The 21994-nt window shown below is 38.6% G+C and overlaps 1 long non-coding RNA gene across 1 annotated transcript in view; it reads right to left on the bottom strand.

Annotated features, from left to right (window-relative positions):
- Nucleotides 1-21994, bottom strand: part of LOC137048301 (uncharacterized) — a 43662-nt gene that overhangs the window by 6245 nt on the left and 15423 nt on the right. Inside the window, exon 2 of the long non-coding RNA XR_010899367.1 lies at nt 2902-3076. This is a non-coding gene — a long non-coding RNA (uncharacterized lncRNA). The remainder of the gene's footprint in view (nt 1-2901; nt 3077-21994) is intronic.

Genomic DNA, 21994 nt, shown 5'->3' on the forward strand with positions numbered 1-21994 from the left:
TTTATGTTTTTATTTGGCAGTTCTGTCACTGGGGCGGTACCCTAAGGTACAAAAGTGAAAAGGTACATCTTTGTGGTACTTTAAATCCCTAAATGGTACATATTAATACCTTAAAAGGTACATATAAGTACTTTAAGTGTGCATATTAGTACCTTAAATGTACATATTAGTACCTTTTTAGTTTTGTACCTTAGGTACCACCCCAGTGACAGCAATGTACCTTTTTTCTGACAGTGTAGCAGTGTGAACACAGCAGCTGCTGAGCGAACGCACAGAATAACATCGTAACATAATTTTAAACACACTTAAATGTATCTTATATGATAAACAGAGCAGCGTTACCTCATATATACTCATGACCGGAAAAGTAGAAATGGCGCCGGCGACTGTTCCATCATCATAATAAAAGTCCTGGTGCTCGCGAGGCGTGTTGCGTAACAATCGCCCCAGCGGCTGTGCTCAGCTCCACAACACTCGCTCCGGCTCTGCTTATAATGATAATAATCACATCCATGAACATGATTTTTGCCACATGTCCCAAGATTCTTCGCTCAGACTTGGCGTCATCAAAATACACCTTTGTTTTGAATAGGCGCCCTCTAGCGGATAGAAATGTTACATGGTGCAGCTTTAATACATTAAGTAATGTAAACGAATGAGACCTTATTGTAAAGTGTTACCACGATTTTTTTTAAATAACTAAACAAAAACAAAAAACAGGAAGAACATTTATGTCCAATAATAGGTGTATTTTAATGCGTGTTGGCAGTTTGAACAATCACCCAACAATGATAACCCCCCCTCCCTGTAGAAAAAAAATGTCTATTAGACAAGCCGTTTTGCAGGCCCCGCCCATGACCACTGACGGACAGTCCTGTATTACAATAGTTTCCACCCTCAGCGAGTTGTACGCCATCTGCCATTTTCTCCACTTCACTTCAGACTGCATTATGAACAAGGGGCAATGCAAGGCAGGTTTTGCTAAAAAGTTGTTATTCAAGGTACAAGCTCTTGAAGCTCCGCCCTCTTCTTGAAAGGGGGCCAGAGACACCATCTTATTTGCATTTAAAGGGGTTACACTTTAAAATAGTCTTATTTTACATCTTGTAAAAAGGTGCATAAAAGCTGCCCTTTTAAAGCTTGTATCTGCCTGTGCCTTTAATCCTTCAAGGCTTTACCTTTATAAACAATATAACAAAATAAATAAAATGATAAAGAATGCCTGTTTTCCTATAATTTTTTGGGGTAAAAATTGTATAGGGTTGCTATCAACCCAAGGTGGGTAACATTGTAAGTCTGAACAGCTTTGAACACTTTCAGTGTGTGTCTGCATAATCAGAGCTAACACGAGCTTGTGAAGCCATAGACAGTAAAAGAAATGGACAGAGCGATCCCATTGACTTCAATGGCGGAAAGTGAGGTCAGTAAAGGAGCACTCACTTCCTGATGGTTGAGCGAACTGCACAGGCTCAGACTGAGCTTGACGACGTAGATGTGACCTGAGCAACACGTCTGACAGCTGTAGGTCTTCTAGTAGTTGTGGAAAGTGAAATCCGAATGTCCCGTTGCTTTTGGCTCACTATGGGCTTCTCCCCATTCTTCTCCCTTGACTTTATCAGACTTTATGTCTCCATGTCCCCCCGGCGTCTCCTCCTGTCTATACGGTAATTTCTCAACTGTGCGACAGAGTCGTGTTGGTTATGACGCAATAGTTAGCCTATTTTTACAAAAACAGCTTCTGCGGGGCGATAGTGTAAGATACAAGGTAACGGAGCCTTTTATGCATTGTCGTGTTTCTTTAGAAATAAACAATGGACAAAAGGAGTCTTTAAACGCCTCAGATGTAAAGTTATTCACTGTCAAAGTGACTCAAAAATGAATGGGAGTCAATGGGATGCTAACAGCAGGTGATGGCTTGATTAGCAATGGCCGCCCCTATGGGTGGAACGCTTTCCGAGTGCTAGATTAACCCCTTGTGTGAAGCTCTGCTTTCTTCCTGAAAGGAGCAGCAGCTCATTTGCATTTAAAGGGACACGTATAAAACAGCGTGTTTTTGCTCACCCTCAAAAAGTGACCATTTTAACATATTATAAAACATTTTCTCTGGGGTATTTTGAGCTAAAACTTCAAATACACACTCTGGGGACATGAGACTTATTTTTTCATCTTGTAAAAAGGGGCATTATAGGACCCCTTTAAGTAATTATCTACAAAATCATCAGGTATAGGTCTTATGTATTTTTACATGCACACCTTTAGCGATGCGCATTGTGTTCTGTCTTCTTCTGATTTGTATTTTCACAGCAAGGTACGGAGAGGCTATGTGAATAAAGATGTGTTTTTGTTTGGTTGGTAATGCATGTGTGTGTTTCTATTTGCAAGACAACTTTTGAGTAGTAGGCTAATGAATTCATCAAGCGCACCATCACATGGAGAAAAAGACTTAACATCAAGTATAAGTATTGAGTAAATAAAACTGCAATGTTTTAACAGACATTTGTTGCGTAGCTGTCGGCAGACACCTACCTTTTATCGCCATAATTGATCTTTTTTTGATATCTGAGAAACAAAAAAGCACGCACCCACCGGCAGAAACAAACCAGTGCCTACGCCAAAAGATTTCCAATAATCAAGACAATAAACCCTTGAAAAGTCCAACCAAGCTATTATTTGCATTCAGAGAGCTGTATAATATTCACATTACAGCATCTCACAATTAGCACTTTATCCTGAGTACTCTCAAGATATGTGCTAAATTTAGTTTGCTGGAGGAAACCTATGCAGCTTCCATTAATAATTCATAGAAGTCTCTGAAAATCCTTGTGGCCTGTCTGAAATGCATCAATCTGTTGACTGCAGGGCTTTTTAAAATCAGGTGGAAACATTAAAATGAAGCTTTACCTTTACATTTATCCTCTGCATATTCATTCAAGTATGCTGGGATGCAGGTCATGGTTAAAGATCTGGGATATAATAGAATAGGTGCAGGTTCAGTCCCAGCTCGGGCCGCGATCACACCGCTGCTTTATTACCATTGTGCCTCTGAGCGAGGCATTAAGGCCTCAGAGGACCGGCCCTGTAAATAGGATACAAGAGGCTTTAGATGAAATGGAATTTAACTGTTACCAAGGAATTTTTAGATACAAATGAAGGATCACCCGAAAATGGTGGATTTCACAAAGGGGTGTTCATGTCAGATTTTACAGCAAAAATATAAAGAAAAGAAAAAAGAAATAGCGTAAGAAAAGCATATAAGAACTGTTAAGTTTTCATTACTGCATCATTTATTATAATTAATACAACAATTCATTATCAAATAAAAAAAGTTAATTTTAAATCAATTAAATTAAAATAAAATAATACAATTATATTTTGAGTAATTAAATGATGACAATAACATTTTTACTGTAGTGTATAGTAAAAAAAAAAGACTGTACTGCAGTAAAAAATAATTATTAAAAAAACAAGAAAGACAATACCAAATGCATTACAGTAGTAGTGCTCAGCCTGAAGGAAAAACGACATTCACCTTTTATAGAAAAAATGTTATAAAAAAATTTGTTAAAAGATTTTATTATTATACTGCTAGTTGTGCTTGGAGTCAATAGTTCCCTTTCAGTCGGTCACGTTCGACGTATGTCTCCGTTCCCTCCTTCAGGGAACGAGGGTTACATACGTAACCGAGACGTTTTATGTGATAACGCAATGAAACATGCCAAACTGTGCAACAATATTTGTCCAGACTGTCATACAAAGAAATGATTAACTTGCAAATACAAAGTAAAACCTACAAAATATTAATAACTGATTATGTTGTAGTCAATGTATGTCTTTTTTTTTGCCAAATAATTTTCTCAGATAAACACCTTAACAATGTTTTCTTGTTCCCTCATTTAAAAAATATTTCCTCATCGAACTTGTAGGGTCATTACAAATAAATATCCCTTTTGGACTCTACTGTACATGGGTAAAATTAAATCAATGACAATGCAAAAATACATTTATATTGAAGGGTCGGTACACATTCTTTGGTTTTAGTGTGGCTTCTACAAGGAGATTCACTCAAAAAACTGCTTTAACTGTGCCAGCTTGAGATGCCATTTCAAGGTGAGAAAAAAATAATGAAGCAAAAGTGGAAAAACTGGAAGTTGTTTTATTACAGTACTTGCTCAAAGATGAGCCACTCACACAGACAGACCTCACAACCGGGGTTCACGGACAGTAAATAGCCTAAAACACTTACACTGATGCTGACTTGTGCATCTTAAAGGAGTACTTCAGCGATTGGGAAGATGAATCTGTATTTAAACTGGGTCATCAATGTAGTAGAAATGTGAAATATTTTTTAATTTGATGCTTCGTAGAAAGAGAAAAGACAGAAAATGTATTTTTGTCTCATGGGGTTGAAAGATAACAATAGAATGCTTCGCTGCCCTACGAAGCCACTCCCAAAGCCACCGCTACTAGATTACTGAATCACTTTCCCACCACGCCCGCTTTCATTTTCATAAAATCAGTTCAGTTAGAGTACAAACACTACAATTACAAACTGAACGTGTCTGTTCAATATTATGTGATTTAGCCGCTGAAGGAGTGCCACAGCCCAAACGCTGCAGGAGTCAGATGATCACATTGACAGTCGGATGAGCTCGTGATGAGAGCTGAGGTTAACACGACCGCGCTCGCGGCATAGATTCACAGCGTGTGTTCAGTCTTGGGCATTTTCAGTTCATGCCTTTGGAAGCTTAACTTTCATAGGAATTGATTTGTGAATATTCCCGCTGTGAAGTCCCTGCAAGACTCACCATAGACACAAACAGAGAGAAGTTGATCCGGCTATAATGTTATTCCGCAAAACGCACGCGGTTCTGTTTATGAAGCGCCATAGCGCGAAAAGTTACGGCTTGCTATTGCTCCGAGTATTGGCGTGATTGCCTTTGTGATACTGATCTTTTACAAAAGTCCAATAGACAAGAAATATTAAGTAACAACGTTTTAGCCGCAATACTTGTCTATTTCATGAAAATCAAAGCCACACCAGAACTGATTCGCATCTCCAAGCGATTCGATTCAAATGAATCTGTTTTGAACTATTGACTGAATGAATTCCACACTGTAAACCCTAATGTTGTCTTTACTTAAACAAATCAAGTAATCTTGACTAAATATTACTAGTTTAGTCCAAAAACTCAAAAAATATAAGTTAGTATAACTTATTATCCTACAAAATACATAAACTTAAGATTTCAAGTTGAATGAACTCAAAATCATAATTAATTAAAACAGCTCGCTCTGGTTTTGCTTTGATGTGATTGGCCATGCAAGGAGTTCTGTCTGGCAACAAGAACTAACTCACTGATTGGAGGACATTTACAAAAGGCGGTCCTTTTCTTGTTGCTGATTTAAATTAAGATGGAGACTTGTTCATTGTGTGCAATCTTAAAATCAGTAAGTAAAAATTTGTAAGTTACTAAACATAAAAATAATATGTGAACTAACTTATAACTAACCAGACTGACTTTATTTCTGTTTTAATGAAAATAATAGTTTCGTTGGAAGTCACCATGATGGAGATAAGTGTTTGCTTTAGTTGGGCTCTTGACCCTTGACTGTATAATAATAATATAATGTTTCTCTGGCTGCTTTGTGTTTGAGAGACACATTTGGGAAGGAACACAAAGTCAAGAGAAAATATCAAGTGATGTTGTTTAATCATTGACGATGATAACATCATCATGTATTGGCAGAATCCCTGATCTCATGCAGAGTGCTGTGGTTGTCAAAGCAGTTATTAATAGTTTTGAAATATTAATACAAATTTCCATGAGATGGATGATTGTTTAAACTAAGTATCTTCAGTTACTGTAACTCAGTTATAAGTACATTCAACTTAAATCTTCTATTCCATTCCATTATGGGCTTAAGTACATTGAAGGCAGTCCACTTCACTTATTCAACTAATGCTTCATTACTTAAAAAATTTAAGGCAACGAGTTACCTTGGTTTTTTTAAGTTGATTCTACTTATCCGGGTTTACAGTGCAGCCACCTACTGGCGGTATTTCCTATTTTTACTTTGCATGGACTTTTTATTTAAAATATTAAACTTTTAAAGTTTAATTTGTAGGCTACATATTTCTAAATTCAAAACTTATATGTAAAACATTCATTGATTGACTGATTGTGTCTAATTGTTCTAACTGAATTTATTTTTTAAATTAACATTTTAAAAACAACTTTTCTATTTTAATTTAAGTAATTGACAGATGATGCTTGCATTTAATAAGATTAGAAAACTGCTCTTATAATGGTAAAAATACCCCTGGACATTAATTTAAAGGGACAAATATCGTCCTGTAATGGGATTAAATTTATAATAATTGGAATGTGTTTGGTGGATTAGAAAGTGCTTCTAAATTTCTGACTGTGCTTCTAAATTTTTTTTAATTAGGAACACAAGTGCTCCTCAAGAAAAAAGTTAGCGTAGAGCCCTGCAAGTGTGAAGATCATCCAATCATGCATTGAACGAATAAGGCTGACTGGCCTTATATTTATTGGGGGATGAGATGTCATTCCCAAACAAAGGCATCTGCCCTTCACTTCTCTGCGATAGCCTACGCCATTAATTTCCCCCTCTTCTGTAAATCTGTCTCAATAACTCCAGTGAAGACGATAACATGATAACAACTCTAAACGCCTCAAAGAAATATTTGCTTTGACAGATAATCTTTCCGGTTTAATGAGGCGCAAAAGTCATCATCCAGCTAAGAGAAAGAAAAAAAAATCTTGCACAAGGCCAAAACTCTATTTGTACAAAATGAATTTCAGCACATTCTTTTTATAGCCATAAACATTAACTTTTCTATTTTACAGTGAGCGGGCAGATTTTGGCAGTGAAGTGAAGAACTACAGCTTCAGCTCTCAAGAGAACAGAAAGAAGAATGTGCCTAAAATTCTCAACAGTGTGAAACCATGTGTAACACAGGTTTCATATACACTTAACATGCTATTTTCTTTAAAGGTCCCATTCTTCGCGATTCCATCTTTCAAACTTTAGTTAATGTGTAATGTTGCTGTTAGAGCATAAATAATACCTGTAAAATTATAAAGCTCAAAGTTCAATGCCAAGCGAGATATTTTATTTAACAGAAGTTCCCTTTTGAAGCCTTCAGCGAACGGCCAGTTTGGACGACACCGCTGCACTTCCTGCTGTAATGACGCAACTAAAACCGTTTGTTGACGAACCCTCCGCCCACAAGAACACGCAAATTCAGGGGCGTGGTCCTTTTGCTCACGCAGGTCGAGAATAGAAAGCGTTGTTTTTGTAGAGTGTGTTTGTCGCCATGCCATTGAAACGCTGTTATTTTCATCCCGGAGTCAAATCCCCTGTGTTTGGCCTTCCCACGGACACTGTACGTAGAGATCAATGGCTACAGTTTATGGTTAACTCGGTTCCGGAAATTTATAATCACAATTTAAAACTATTTCCAGCACATTTTGCTGAGGACTGCTTCCTCGATCTCAATCAGTTTAATGCCGGATTCGCAGAAAGATTATTCTTAAAAGATGACGCAGTTCCCTCTTTGTTGTTTATGGACCACAACCGGTAAGTGTATTTTATTATTTAAGTCAGTCCGTTTAACAGTTTATGTAACTCATGACACAAAGTGCAACGCTGTTTAGCTTTGTTAACTAACGTTAGATGGTAATTGAAACTAATCCGAAAAACTTAGCAAATAAAAGTGTAGTGATTCATTCAGACACCATCGATTGTTGGTGTTTGTAATGGTCAGTTTAAACTACTGAATAGACAGCTTACCATTCTGAAAGATCCAGCAAAGTCTTTCCTGAGCAGGTTGTAATCGATCCTCTTCGATATTCTCCGGGTCTGATTCCGGCTCAAATTGATAAGGCCATATAGACATTTTTGCAATAACATTGAGTGCACGTATCTACACGTTATGGTAAGAGGCGGGACCTTTCCGGGCAAAGTGCGCTAAGCTGCTGTCCAATCACAACAAGGGAAGCGCTGGCCTAATCAGAACTCGTTACGTGTTTCTGAAGGAGGGACTTCATAGAACAAGGAAATCATCAGGCCGTTTTTAGGACAGAGGAAACAGCGGTATACAGATAAGTCAATTGTGTGAAAAAAACTGTTTTTTTTACACGCGAAACATGAACTCATGTTATATTGCACACTGTGAACATAATCAAAGCTTCGAAAACACGCGAAGAATGGGACCTTTAAGAATTTTTTTTTTTATACAGCGTTCTTAGTCAACAGTGTTTGGGGGCCTGAAAACGCACACTTTTGAAAATGTTGCAAGTTTTATAAACTACAAAAATCAAATACAAATTTGTGAAAACAGCGACTTTATGTGCATGCACATTAGTTTTTCTTTACAAAGCAATATCACTGGCCTAGTATGAATGATATAGCATTCCAAATTGTTTTTGTGGCTCTGTATGAAAATGATCGTTTTTGACAACTTCGTCTGTACGCGAAACATGCAATGGAATTTTTTTTCTATTTTTAGTACAATGTTGTCGAGTAAATGTACCCTAAAAACAAACATAAAACATAGAAGTCCTATATGTTGCGAGGTGGGGCCTCCATGGATCAGTTTATTCAGCACATCCCACAGATGTTCGACAGGATTTAGATCTGGGGAATTTAGAGGCCAAGTCAACACCTCAGATTCATTTGTTGTGCTCCTCAAACCATTCCTGAAATATTTTTGCTTTATGGCAGGGCAAATTATCCTGCTGAAACTCCCACATCCACCAGGGAATACTATTTCCATGAAAGGGTGTACAACATAGTCTGCAACAATGCTTAGGTTTAGGGTGTGTGTCAAAGTAACATCCACATTGATGGCAGGACCCAAGGTTTCCCAGCACAACATTGCCCAAAGCATCACACTGCCTCCGCCGGCTTGCCTTCTTCCCATAGTGCATCCTGGTGCCATGTGTTCCCCAACTAAGTGATGCACTCACAACCGGCCATCCATGTGATGTAAAGAAAACGTGATTCATCAGACCAGGCCACCTTCTTTCATTGTTGCTCACGTGCCACTGTTGGTGCTTTCGGCGAGGTCAGGGGTCAGCATGGGCACCCTGACTGCTCTATGCAGCCCCATACGCAAAAAACTGTGGTACACTGTGTATTCTGACACCTTTCTATCAGAACCAGCGCTAACTTCTTGAGCAATTAGAGCTACAATAGCTCATCTGTAATCGGACCACACAGGCCAGCCTTCACTCACCATGTGCATCAATGAGCCTTGGCCGCCCTTGGCCATGTCGCCGGTTCACCACTGTTGCTTCCGTGGAGCACTTTTGATAGATACTGACAACTGCAGACCTGGAACATCCCACAAGAGCTGCAGTTTTGGAGATGCTCTGACACAGTCGTCTAGCCATCACAATTTGTTCCTTATCAAACTCGCTCAAATCCTTACACTTGCCCATTTTTCCTGCTTCTAACACATCAACTTTGATGACAAAATGTTCACTTACCTAATATATCCCACACACTAAAAGGTGCTATAATGAAGAGATAATCTGTGTTATTCACTTCACCGGTCAGTCAATAATGATATGCCTGACGCACACACACAAAGGCCACATTATTAGGTACACCTGTTCAACTGCTCATTTGGAACACAAATATTGAATCAGCCAATCAAATGACAGCAACTCGATGCATTTAGTCATGCACGTTCAGCGTATGACAAAGTACCACGAGAGCAATTCAAAAACATGAACGTCTGGTCTCCAATCTCTCTTGCAGTACTTTTATGTCATACGACGATCTATGCTGACTTCAAATATCAAGCAGATAAAGGAATCTCAGAGGACAGGAAGTGAAGGTAACACTAGATTCAGACATGCTTTGATGCCTTCCTTCCTTCCTTGGAATACGCCCTCCAAAGTTTTTAGATGCAGCCATGGTCAAGATGTACGGTGGCCCAGTAGTGCACAACACAACGAAATTTAAAATGCACACACAAGTTCACAACACAACGGAATCAAGCCACACCACAACGGAATCAAGCCACACCACAACGGAATCCAGCCACACCACAACGGAATCCAGCCACACCACAACGGAATCAGGCCACAACACAACGGAATCAGGCCACACCACAACGGAATCCAGCCACAACACAACGGAATCAGGCCACAACACAACGGAATCAGGCCACAACACAACGGAATCAGGCCACAACACAACGGAATCAGGCCACAACACAACGGAATCAAGCCACAACGCAACGGAATCAGGCCACAACGCAACGGAATCAAGCCACAACGCAACGGAATCAAGCCACAACACAACGGAATCAGGCCACAACACAACGGAATCAAGCCACAACACAACAGAATCAAGCCACAACACAACGGAATCAAGCCACAACACAACGGAATCAAGCCACAACACAACGGAATCAGGCCACAACACAACGGAATCAGGCCACAACACAACGGAATCAGGCCACAACACAACGGAATCAGGCCACAACACAACGGAATCAAGCCACAACACAACGGAATCAAGCCACAACACAACGGAATCAAGCCACAACACAACGGAATCAAGCCACAACACAACGGAATCAGGCCACAACACAACGGAATCAGGCCACAACACAACGGAATCAAGCCACAACACAACGGAATCAAGCCACACCACAATGGAATCAGGACACAACACAACGGAATCAAGCCACAACACAACGGAATCAAGCCACAACACAACGGAATCAGGCCACAACACAACGGAATCCAGCCACAACACAACGGAATCAAGTCACAACACAACGGAATCAAGCCACAACACAACGGAATCAAGCCACAACACAACGGAATCAGGCCACAACACAACGGAATCAAGCCACAACACAACGGAATCAAGCCACAACACAACGGAATCAGGACACAACACAACGGAATCAGGCCACAACACAACGGAATCAGGCCACAACACAACGGAAATGGTCTTGACCACGAGCTGGCTCTCGGACTGCAATAAAGTTCCCTTGCCATTGTTCAATAGATTAGCAAGTCTTACAAATATATAAACACTATAATCAGTTTTAAGTGTGTAACCATTGTATATTGACATGAAATATCAATTTTATAGTTTAATTCATTACATTTTGAAATGAAGTGTCAAGGAGTTGAGTGTTGTAGCTCTTGACTTTGTCAGTCTAATTTGGTGCGACACAGCAAAGCAAAAGCAACAAAGCTTGGCTCATATTTCCTGAGAGACGGAGAGGTACTTTTACTACAATGATAAAAAGCAACTAGGATCAAATAGAATCCAAAAGAACAAACCTAAAGGGCTTTTTTAAAGTTACTTTTAACAAATTAGGTCAAACCTTTGATGATTTACCCAATCATGAGAATATTTAGTCCACAGAAAAAAAGCTATCAAAGCTATACTGTTGTCAAAAATATAATTACAACTAGAGCGCTCCTATCAACTCTGCAGAAATCCAGACACCTGCAAGATTTAATATCTGTGAGGAACATCTACTCTGCAGAGTGTGTGATGTACAGTTCTTATTTCTGATTGCAGTTTTCACTGTGCTTTACCAGGACTGACGATTTGCACTCCACTGTGTTCGTTCAGCATGAGCAGACCATGTTCAGCAGTACCTGTCTGTTGAGACATGACCTTGAACATGTAATCTGTCTCGATCTCGACAAACAGAGCTCATGTCCTGAGAAAAAAAAAAACATGTCTATAGGGTCTGAAAACAGACATCCTTCAATCCTTCATCAAACACAGCAAGCTTTCATTTGTAACAGGCAAGTAAGCAAGTGCACTTTGAATGCTGAAGATATTCAGAGCGGCAGTGAATGGACCAGAAAAACATTGTCACTTATGTCGTTCTTCTCAGACTGGCCTTCCCAGGAGAAAATGTAACCATATACACACACGAGTGAGAGGAAAATCTGATCGAGGTCAAGTGCACAAAGCTGAAGAGCGAATGCATTAGTAAGGAATGCCCTTACATAATCCAGTGGGATACCAAGTTTGACTGAACAAACATGCAAACTGAAAGCTAAGAAATCGAATTAGCTACATTTATGATCATTTTATGGTCCTTTTTGTAGCAACAATTCAAGTTCTGAAGAATATCCTTTTGTGTCCCGCAGAAAATACAATGACAAAAGAAATGACATTTGACAGTCATTTTATTTTAAAGCCCTAATGGAATCCTCCAAAATGAATACGCCACAGAGTGACATTTAAAACACAGAAGAACAATGTTTTGGTGGTGCAGAGCAAAATGAATGACATTTCCCTATGAGAGAGCGTTGCTTTAACATCAACTTCTAAAAAGCTTGCATTCGTAACAAAATTACCGTTTTTTTTTTTTTTTAAATGTCCTTATATATAAATACTACAACAAATCAAATTATCAGCAAAGATTAAAATGACAATTCAGGCAGAATAAAATTACATGACAAACCATGAAAGTTGTTCTTTGTTTCTGGTTCACCCATGACCTACTGGTAGATTTCCTAATTAGCCATTATGTTTATCTGTTATGTCAATCCTCTTGTTAGTTCTCCTGATTATTTAAACCCAGCTCTCCTTCGTTCTCGTCAGTGTATGTGTTAATGTCAACGCTGTTTTATCTCCTGCTTATTCTATTGAAGATTATTCTTTGTATTGATCGTCTTTGTGAGCTTTGATACCACGTTGACAATGTTGTTCCAAACCTGTGTGAGTTTCTTCCTTCTGCTGAATAATGGCTACCCTCAACTGTCTGGTTACCGACATCCTTTAAAATACTTTCTTTTGTGTTAAACAGAAGAAAGACACCTTGAAGGATTAAATTATAACAATTTCATTTTTGCGTGAACTATCCCTTTAAAATTATTCTTAAAAAGGTGCCTATCAATGAATGTATTTTTGGTGCAAAACAACTAAAGATGTTTGAAAGTGGAATTTGTAGCTGTAGAGCATATCAATACGCGTATCAATAAATTTGATTTCACAGAGAAAAAAATGTAAATTGTTTCTCTCCTTCAATATTCTCAGAAATACCTTTATTCACCGGATAAGTGTGCCGTCATTTACCAAAAATGTCACCGTAAGTCCGCAGTCCAATTAGGGAGGCTTCTATAATTTGTGATCTTACGGTAGTTTGTTCAATCAGCCGTTTATTCTGACAATCAGGCAAGAGTAATATTTTATTTTATTATATGAACTTAAGAACAAACACAAGCACAAATGATTACATGAGCTCAACTATAACATAAGGAGACTGCAATTACTCAATGCTGGTATGAGAGCCTACACAGTGTGAATGTATTGTATTTTTTGTGCAGATCATGTGGCTCAAAACAACAAAACAGGTGCTATTAAGCACTGCATTTCGTTTTTTTTATGGGAAACACAATGTAGGCCATTTTTCATTCACTCAATTCATACAACGAGACAGACAGCTTAAATATCAATGGAAAATACACCTCATACAGCTCTACCTGAAACAACTGCTATTATGCTTTTTACATTGTCACCTTCCTTTAGTGTGTAATGTTGCTGTTTGAACATGAATAAGGAAAGCAAAGCACAAAGTCCCTCCAGTAGGAGTTATTCTCTATAATAAATCAGTGTCAGTGTTTCTGAACTCCCTGAAACGCCTCCATTAGTCTTGAGTTTTCCTTCATGGAAAGAACACGTCACAATATTCCTCATTTAAAGAATTCATATTAATTAATAACCCAAGGCATATGCAAATAAAAAGGGTGGGCCTGTTTGAGGTAGGGGTCGTTTACACTGTTTTTAACAGAAAATGGAAAATTTTCTTCGAGTTTTGGCCTTTCATTTACATGACAGTGGCGTTTTTGAGGCCTGAAAATGCAAACTTTTGAAAACAGGTTTTCAAGTGCAAGATTTTCAAAACAATGCCTTTCCTGTCTCCATGTAAACAACAAAAACATGATTTTGTAAAAAAAAAAAACATTACATCATGCACATGCGCATTACATCTTCACGGGATGTTTCTTGACAAAGTGACAGTGACGTCGCCAACTTCTGGCCTGGCATGCATAATAATACAGCCTTTTTAGTCATTTACACATCCATGTAAACTGGGATCGCAATGTTACTGTCTTTTTTAGGGTTGGCGAAAACTAAACATTTTCTTGACCGACCACCAAGCCTCATTAGCCGGTTGAAACCAGTTAACCGATTAGCTTAAAATAAGTTGCGCTATTTTAAATAATAGCCGCATGCCGCGCCTGCAATTTCGCAACTCTGTCGCATCTCTTTATGATCTCTCTGCCGCTCTCTCACACACACACTGTCCCGGCGCCGCCGCCTCCCTTCCACTCATGTCACATTTTTAAAATCCTCTACAGCGCGTAACATGAGTCCTGCAAACGCGGCGCAGAGGAGCTTGTTTGTAATCGACAAACAAATGGCTCCTTAGTTTTGAAATGGTTTGGGCACAAGGTGATCGCATTGAAAGTAAAGGCGTTTGTCTAGCGTAAGAAGCTCATTTGAAACATTGCCGCGGCTCATTTAAGAAAATGACAGCTCCGAAGACGCCGCTTTAGTTCGAGGTAGTGCTCACAATAATAAGGAAAGATGATGATCAACACCTTATGTGTTACAACTGAAATGTAGATGTAATATATTTCCAAATGTAAGCCCATCTTATGCGGAATGACACTTCATACTGTCGTCTGCCCCGGCTCTAACCTCAAGTGTTTTAGCCTGTTTACTTTTTGGAAACCTTGTGAGCGCACACACTCAAACGCTGCGACCTCGCGCCACATGTTTTTATTGGTTTATTAAGCACAAACAGGCGAGTTATGAAAAATTGAGTGCGAGGAATTTGTTCACTTTACACAAAAAGATTTTGGAATGAGATGGCTAACTGTTGTAGCGTTTACTCCACTGTCTATAATAGCCTAATTTAGAGATCACACAATTTTTAACCGACAACTGATCGGTTAAAGTTGATATGGTCAACCATCGGTCAAACAGTCATCGGTTAACATCCCTAGTCTTTTTAGTACATTATTGTACTGTAAACATCACCTTAGTTAGTAGTGTTCTGCAGCTCGCAGTAATGGTATGTTCCCAAAAAGCTTGAAGCGATTGACCAATCACAACACTCTGGTCCAGCCGGCCAATCAAAGCACATTGTGCTTTTCTGAAGGAGTGGCTTTACAGAGACAGGAACTAAACTGAGCATTATCCAAGGGGGTAATCTAGCACTCGAAACGCTTACCACCCATAGGGGCTGCCATTGCTAACAAAGCCATCACCTGCTGTTAGCATCCCATTGACTCCTATTCCTTTTTGCATCACTTTGACAGTGAATAACTTTACATCAGAGGCGTTTAAAGACTCCATTTGTCCATTGTTTATTTCTAAAGAAACACGACAATGCATAAAAGGCTCCATTACCTTGTATCTTAAACTATCGCCCTGTAGAAGCTGTTTCTGTAAAAATAGGCTAACGATTGTGTCATAACCAACGCGACTCTGTCGCACAGTTGAGAAATTACCGTATAGACAGGAGGAGACGCTCAGAAACAATCTTTTACTGTCTATGAGGCAGTCGAGGGGACGTGGAGACATAAAGTCTGATAAAGTCAAGGGGGAAGAATGGGGAGAAACCCATAGTGAGCCAAAAGCAACGGGAGAAAACATTTAAACAACGTGATTCGGATTTCACTTTCCACAACTACTAGAAGACCTACAACTGTCAGACGTGTTGCTCAGGTCACATCTACATCGTCAAGCTCAGTCTGAGCCTGTGCAGTTCGCTCAGCCATCAGGAAGTGAGTGCTTCTAATAGACCTCACTTTCCGCCGTTGAAGTCTATGGGATCGCTCTGTCCATTTCTTTTACTGTCTATGGCATTATCGACAGACTGGGAAGAGAGGAGGTGCAAGAATATGGGAAAGGGAGAAGAATATGGGAAAAAAAGTTTTTTTTTAAGCATTTAAGCATGAAAACCAATTCTAGTAGAGACCTAGTAGAAACTAGATTTAGTTTTTTAAATAGCATAATAGATGCATTATAAAAGCTGCATTATGAACCAACGTAAACTACGTGAATAATTTACAAAATTATACTGTATTCATACATTATAAATTACATTTAGTATATAACCTACATACCATGAATATTCATGAATGCAAATCCATCAGGTGTGAAAAGGTGACAAAGATGCAAGAATTTAATCAATATTTATACATGACACATGAATCATTCATAAATTAATATTACAAGATTAATATTAATGCATTAGATACTACAATATTAAGGAACATTTTTACCTTACTGTAGAGTGTTAGTGAAACCGCAGTCTGCAGCATTTGTAGTTATAAAATAGTAAAATAAAAATAAAAAACCTCGCCAACTTACATTTGCCCGCTCCAGTGCATTACACAAAGATTTGCCACATGGTAGCTCTTCTCAGGCTGAGAGCAGAGCCGTGATTGATGAGTGAATGAATGCGCTGCCACTCCTGCTGCACATTGAGACGTGACTGACAGAATATTTACCAACACTGGATGGACTGCAAACACACACCTGATTGATGGAAACCAAACTACATGAGAGGCAATTGGACCTAGAAAGCGTTCGGCTGGCAGCATCCCATCTCGATGTTTTTCCACTTTCATTCCCATTCAGATCTGATTATCGCCTTCACTGATTCTACACGTCATCAATTCTCACCGTTTGTTGGCTCCTACCTCATAAAAATTCTCACTTCTCTCCATTTATTCAGTTTTCCTCTCACTGTTTTCACAGATCTATTTTGGAGTTAAGCTGAGAAATATAAGAAGCTTTCAGGCATCAATATTTCACTTTAAAACATGCTCCAGTGATGCATATAAGTCAGAATACAAAGCAACGTGTCTTTATAATATAGGCCTATGTTGGTATATATTAGGGCTGTAACGATATGCGATATGAAATCGAAATCGCAATACGCAGGTACACGAACCTGTATCGCGATGTGAGAAGGCAGAATCGCGACACACCCCTTCCAACTGCCAGAATTATCCTTCCTGTCCAGGTCCAACTTTTAAGTCAGCAGTATGTCAATATTTCAGCTACCCGGTGGAGAACAAGGATGGCAATCGTGTAGTTGACAAGACCCACACAATTTGCCGTAAGTGTTTCAAGAAGCTTCCCCAACTGGCTGGCAACGTGGTGTGAGCGTGGCGTTTCTGTTGCGTGTCATCCGCGGGGCGGCTGCGTGGCGTTTTCTCTTTCTTTGCACACCAGAAGCGTGTCTGACGCTGCGTTTCTGTTGGTATTGATGTACAGGAGGCCCTATACTTCATGGTAATATATATTGCCTATTGGTACCGCAAAGAAAACGTCGGCAGTAGCCTATTGACCATACAGATATATGGTATTGACGGCAAAATAGGCTACAGAATACTGTACAGAAAAAAACTGTTTTGTCCCCCCCATATCGAGGTTTGTATCGTACCGTGGGTCAAAAATCATGATACGAACCGAATCGTGGGTTTGGTGTATCGTTACAGCCCTAGTATATATGCAAAATTAATATATTTAAATGTTATAAAAATTGTATATAATAAAATAAACATAGTACATTTATATTTAAAATAATAAATGCTATTGGATAGAGAAAGTATGATTACATCTATTTCGAATATTAATAATTTTAGTACGATGTAACGATGAATACAAACACTTAACAGCAGTGAGGTGTTGGGAACGTTACTTTAAAAAAGTAATTCTCTATAATAAAAGTAACTCAATACCAGGGAAAGTAACTATTTCGTTAAGTGTTTATAACTTTTTTTAAATGTTCAAATATGTAAAATAACTTGGATGCCCCAATATTAAATGTTAAATGAATGAAATGGACACTAAATATAATAAGTTATTATTATAAAACATTGTACACTAATATACACTATTTTAATGTTGCTGTGGGACAATGTGGGCACACCTATCAAATTCAATACATTATTGTAAATATAGTGGAACAATAAAACAAAATAGATTGTTTAGAACTGTAATATTTATTGCACAGACCCCAACTGGCCATCAAATAAATCTAAAAATAAATTATGCTCTTTAAGAAAAGTATACAAAAAATAGAAAATTATAATAAAAAATATACTCTTTATAGTGCACATTAAAATTCTAAAACTGTCACACAACTGGTAAACATACTGTAGCCTGCTTGAAGTATTTTCTTACTCACAAAAGTAAATAGTTTAACAAGAAATGCTCTCAAGTCTTGTTTGTATGGCAGGCTTACCCACTTTCTCGTGAGCTTTGGTGTCTTTAATGTCATATCTCTGTCTAATCCTTTGGTAGTGGAGCTCACGTTATCAATTGCGTTCACCGACGAGGAGAGACTCTTCTGGGCATAAGTTGCACGTTACATAAACATTCTTACCTTTCACCTCAACAAGGGAAAAGTAGCGCTTATACTTCCAGTTTGCGAAAGCTACCTTTAAAAATCATTGGACATGCCATCGCTCTGACTCCTGGTAACTGGTCGCATACGCGCCTGCGTGTCACACACACACACACACACACACAGCTGCAGGTCCGCTGACAGAACGCGCGCCTGTTCGGATGAAAACCGCTTCAGAGAGCTTAATTATAGTAACGGCGCATTTTATTCTCAGTAACGGTAACGGCGTTGTAACGTGGGAAACAGTAATTTGTTTGATTACTCGTTACTGAAAATATCAACGCCGTTAGTAACGCCGTTTATCTATAACGCCGTTATTCCCATCACTGGGTGTAGCTTCAAGTGATTATTACATTAAATAAACTGTGCAGTGTATCTCACAAATGTCTTTACATGCATATGATTGATAGATACACTGTCCTAAAGTTAATTGTGTGACGATGTAATTCTGTTCTCCCAGGATATTAACAAACCCTTTAATGAAAACAAGGAGGCATGGGACATTAGGCAGCATTCAGCAATTCATTTAACAGCTCGGTTCACTCAGCAGGGGTCTCAAACACAAATTACCTTTTTTTTGCTTTGTTGCAAACAGTACAACATAATGAGAAACGTTTCTTTAGCAGCAAATCAGCATAGGATGATTTCAGAAGGATCATGTGACTAAGAAATTAGGCTAAAAATGCAACTTTACATCACAGCAATCAATTACTTTTCAAATATATTAAAATAGTGTTTTTTGAATTGTAATAATATTTCACTATATTTTTACTGTACATTTGAAATGCAGCTTTGGTGACAGCTATCAAAAACAAACCATTCGATCACAAACTGTAGGTCTCGGGGTAAAAACTAAAAATGAAAAGTTCAAGTGAAGAAGAATGTTTAGAGACAGTCAACTTTTAATGCAAACGTGACTAAATAAGGTCCCACATGCAAATATCACCTTCTAAACATCTCTATATATGTAAAAAAAATAAGGGTTTCGACTTACATGTGATGTGTGTTGATATCCAGAGCCAGTGCATAAGATTCATTTTCATGAGAACTGTAAAAATATATAAATATAGGTTGTCATTACCTCAGGAGATATTTATACTAATCCTTAAAATGTCCTTGATTTAGTCATATTCAAAATATTTAGACTATAAAAATCAGTTCATTTAGATGTTACTGCATAAAGCATATCTGTAGATAGTTATAGCTTATAGCAATTTTACGGTGAAGCAATAACAATAAAACCAAGGTTAACTGTCTTCTCAGTGTTGCATTCTTTCAAGGTTTAAGAGAAGACATTATTTCCTAAATTTGGCAGGCTAATAACTTCATTAGAGATTTACTTAGCCATTAGAGAAAGCTGGATGATTGATATTTTATGAGGACAAATGTATTAGAAATTGACTAAACTATGATTTAACACACACTCACACAAACAAAACCAAAGCTGTTACAGTAGAAATCCCGGCTTTGAAGCAAATCATTTATTAGATGATCTGACAGTCTCATGTTCCAGTACAGCAATGGGTCACCAGCCCTGATGACACAACAGATTTTATTCATTAATGAGCTGAAGAGAAATATCACCTGCCATTTCTGCTGAGCACAAGGTTTGAGAGAAATGCCAGCCAGAAAATGAATCCGCCTGCAGTGCCTTCATTGTCAGAAGATGCATATTTTTCCCATGATCCTTTGAAAGGCCACTAAACACAACTACAAATAATTGGATCCATAAATAGCTCCTAATACAGGCTAGATGACGGCTGAAATGAACACCAATGGGCCACAGCACTGATTATTTTGTTATATATGAAGACAAGCCCCTGGGTAACATTGCCCTGATAGCCTGCAGCTGAGAATAACACACAACCTTGTGATTAATATTAAGCAATATCACACACGCAAGAGAGTGCATTTGTTTGTGAATATCAGCAGTGATTCAGCCATATCATGAGGCGCATGTAAACAAACTAATATTAAATGAGTGTGATATTGCTTTTTGCTTGCATTTAGACACAATACTTTGCCTATCACTTTGCCTATTATTTCTCTGCCAATGATTATAATTCAAGAAAATCATATGTGAACCCGTCAGTGTTCAGCAAATGACACTAATAGCATTTAGTTCCTAAATTACTGCGTTTGAATAAATGTGACACGTAAATAATTCAAAGACTCACTCAGTAAGATTTGTTTTGTTACTGAATGAACCTGGATTTGAATAATTTGATTGAATGAAAGAATCAACTCACTCATAAAGACAATTGCTGAATTCTTGAAGAAAAGACTGAATGAGTGAGTCAACAAATCATAAAGACAGTCACTTAGCAGCCGATCCTTTAAGTCCTGTAAGTTGCGAGGTGGAGCCTCCATGAATCGGACTTGTTTGTTCAGCGCATGCTCGATTGGATTGAGATCTGGAGGCCAAGTCAACATTCCTGAACCATTTTTGCTTCGTGGCAGGGTGGATTAGATGCCACAGCCACCAGGGAATACCGTTTCCATGAAAGGACCATAAGCCCCGTTTCCACCACAGGAACTTTACCCAGGAACCAGGAACTTTGGGTGGTACTTCGTGTGTTTAGACCGCAGGAACCAGGGTCTAAATGAAGTTCCGGGTAAATATTTCCCCCTCCAAACGGCCCTGCTCGCGAGGTAGTACTTTTTCAAAGTTCAGGAACTTTCGAGGGCGGGACTTGGGCGCTGAACATGCTGATTGGTTTAGCTCACGCAGCCTTTTATTTCAACCGGCATTTTTAAGTCTTTTGCGAGGTTCGTTCTCTACGTTCAGTAAATATCAGTCTAGCTCTCTGTCTGATGGCGCGCGTTCTCAGCCAACTCACGTGCAATGTCCGTAATAGCTGATAAGAATATACATTGTCATTTTAAATCTAGCTTTACAAGCTTTCTGAATATGCTGCATTCTGCTGAATCTCCATATTAGTGCTCTTTTCTGTCGTTGTTAATTTCATCTTTAGTAAACCTATACATAACCAGCAAAAGCAGCACCGCTTGAATCTCTTCCATACTCGTTACTAATTTTTTCACCATGTAAACGACCTGACCGATTACTTTTAAGTGTGCGTCCTTACATGACGTGACAGCGCGCCGCGCTCATGTTGACAAGAGAGGGAAGTTTATTTTTCTGAGGGGTAAACTTTTTATTTCCTAAGTTATGAAGATAATGTTGGAGTAATGACACAGCGTATATTGCCCCAGGCAGTTTTTAATTTAACTGCGCCTGACAGAAGAATTTTCTGAGATGATTATTACACTTTACAACAAATAAATAGCTTATTATATAATACTGTATTAGTCCTGGTGGCCGTTAAGAGTTGCTATGGCTACAGTAAACACATTCCAGCTGCTGGAGAAAACAGCGTTGACATTTTTGATGCGGCAGACAAACTGCATGTGACAAAATGATTGCGATTGAAAGTCATCACATGTAAACACCAGATCGGTTTAGATAACGTCTCACGTAAAAAGTCCACTAAATCTTTCAATCGATGCACACAAAAATGATTACTGTCCGTCACTGAC

This window comes from Pseudorasbora parva, chromosome 19, assembly GCF_024679245.1.
Source record: "Pseudorasbora parva isolate DD20220531a chromosome 19, ASM2467924v1, whole genome shotgun sequence".
Classification (NCBI taxonomy): domain Eukaryota; kingdom Metazoa; phylum Chordata; class Actinopteri; order Cypriniformes; family Gobionidae; genus Pseudorasbora; species Pseudorasbora parva.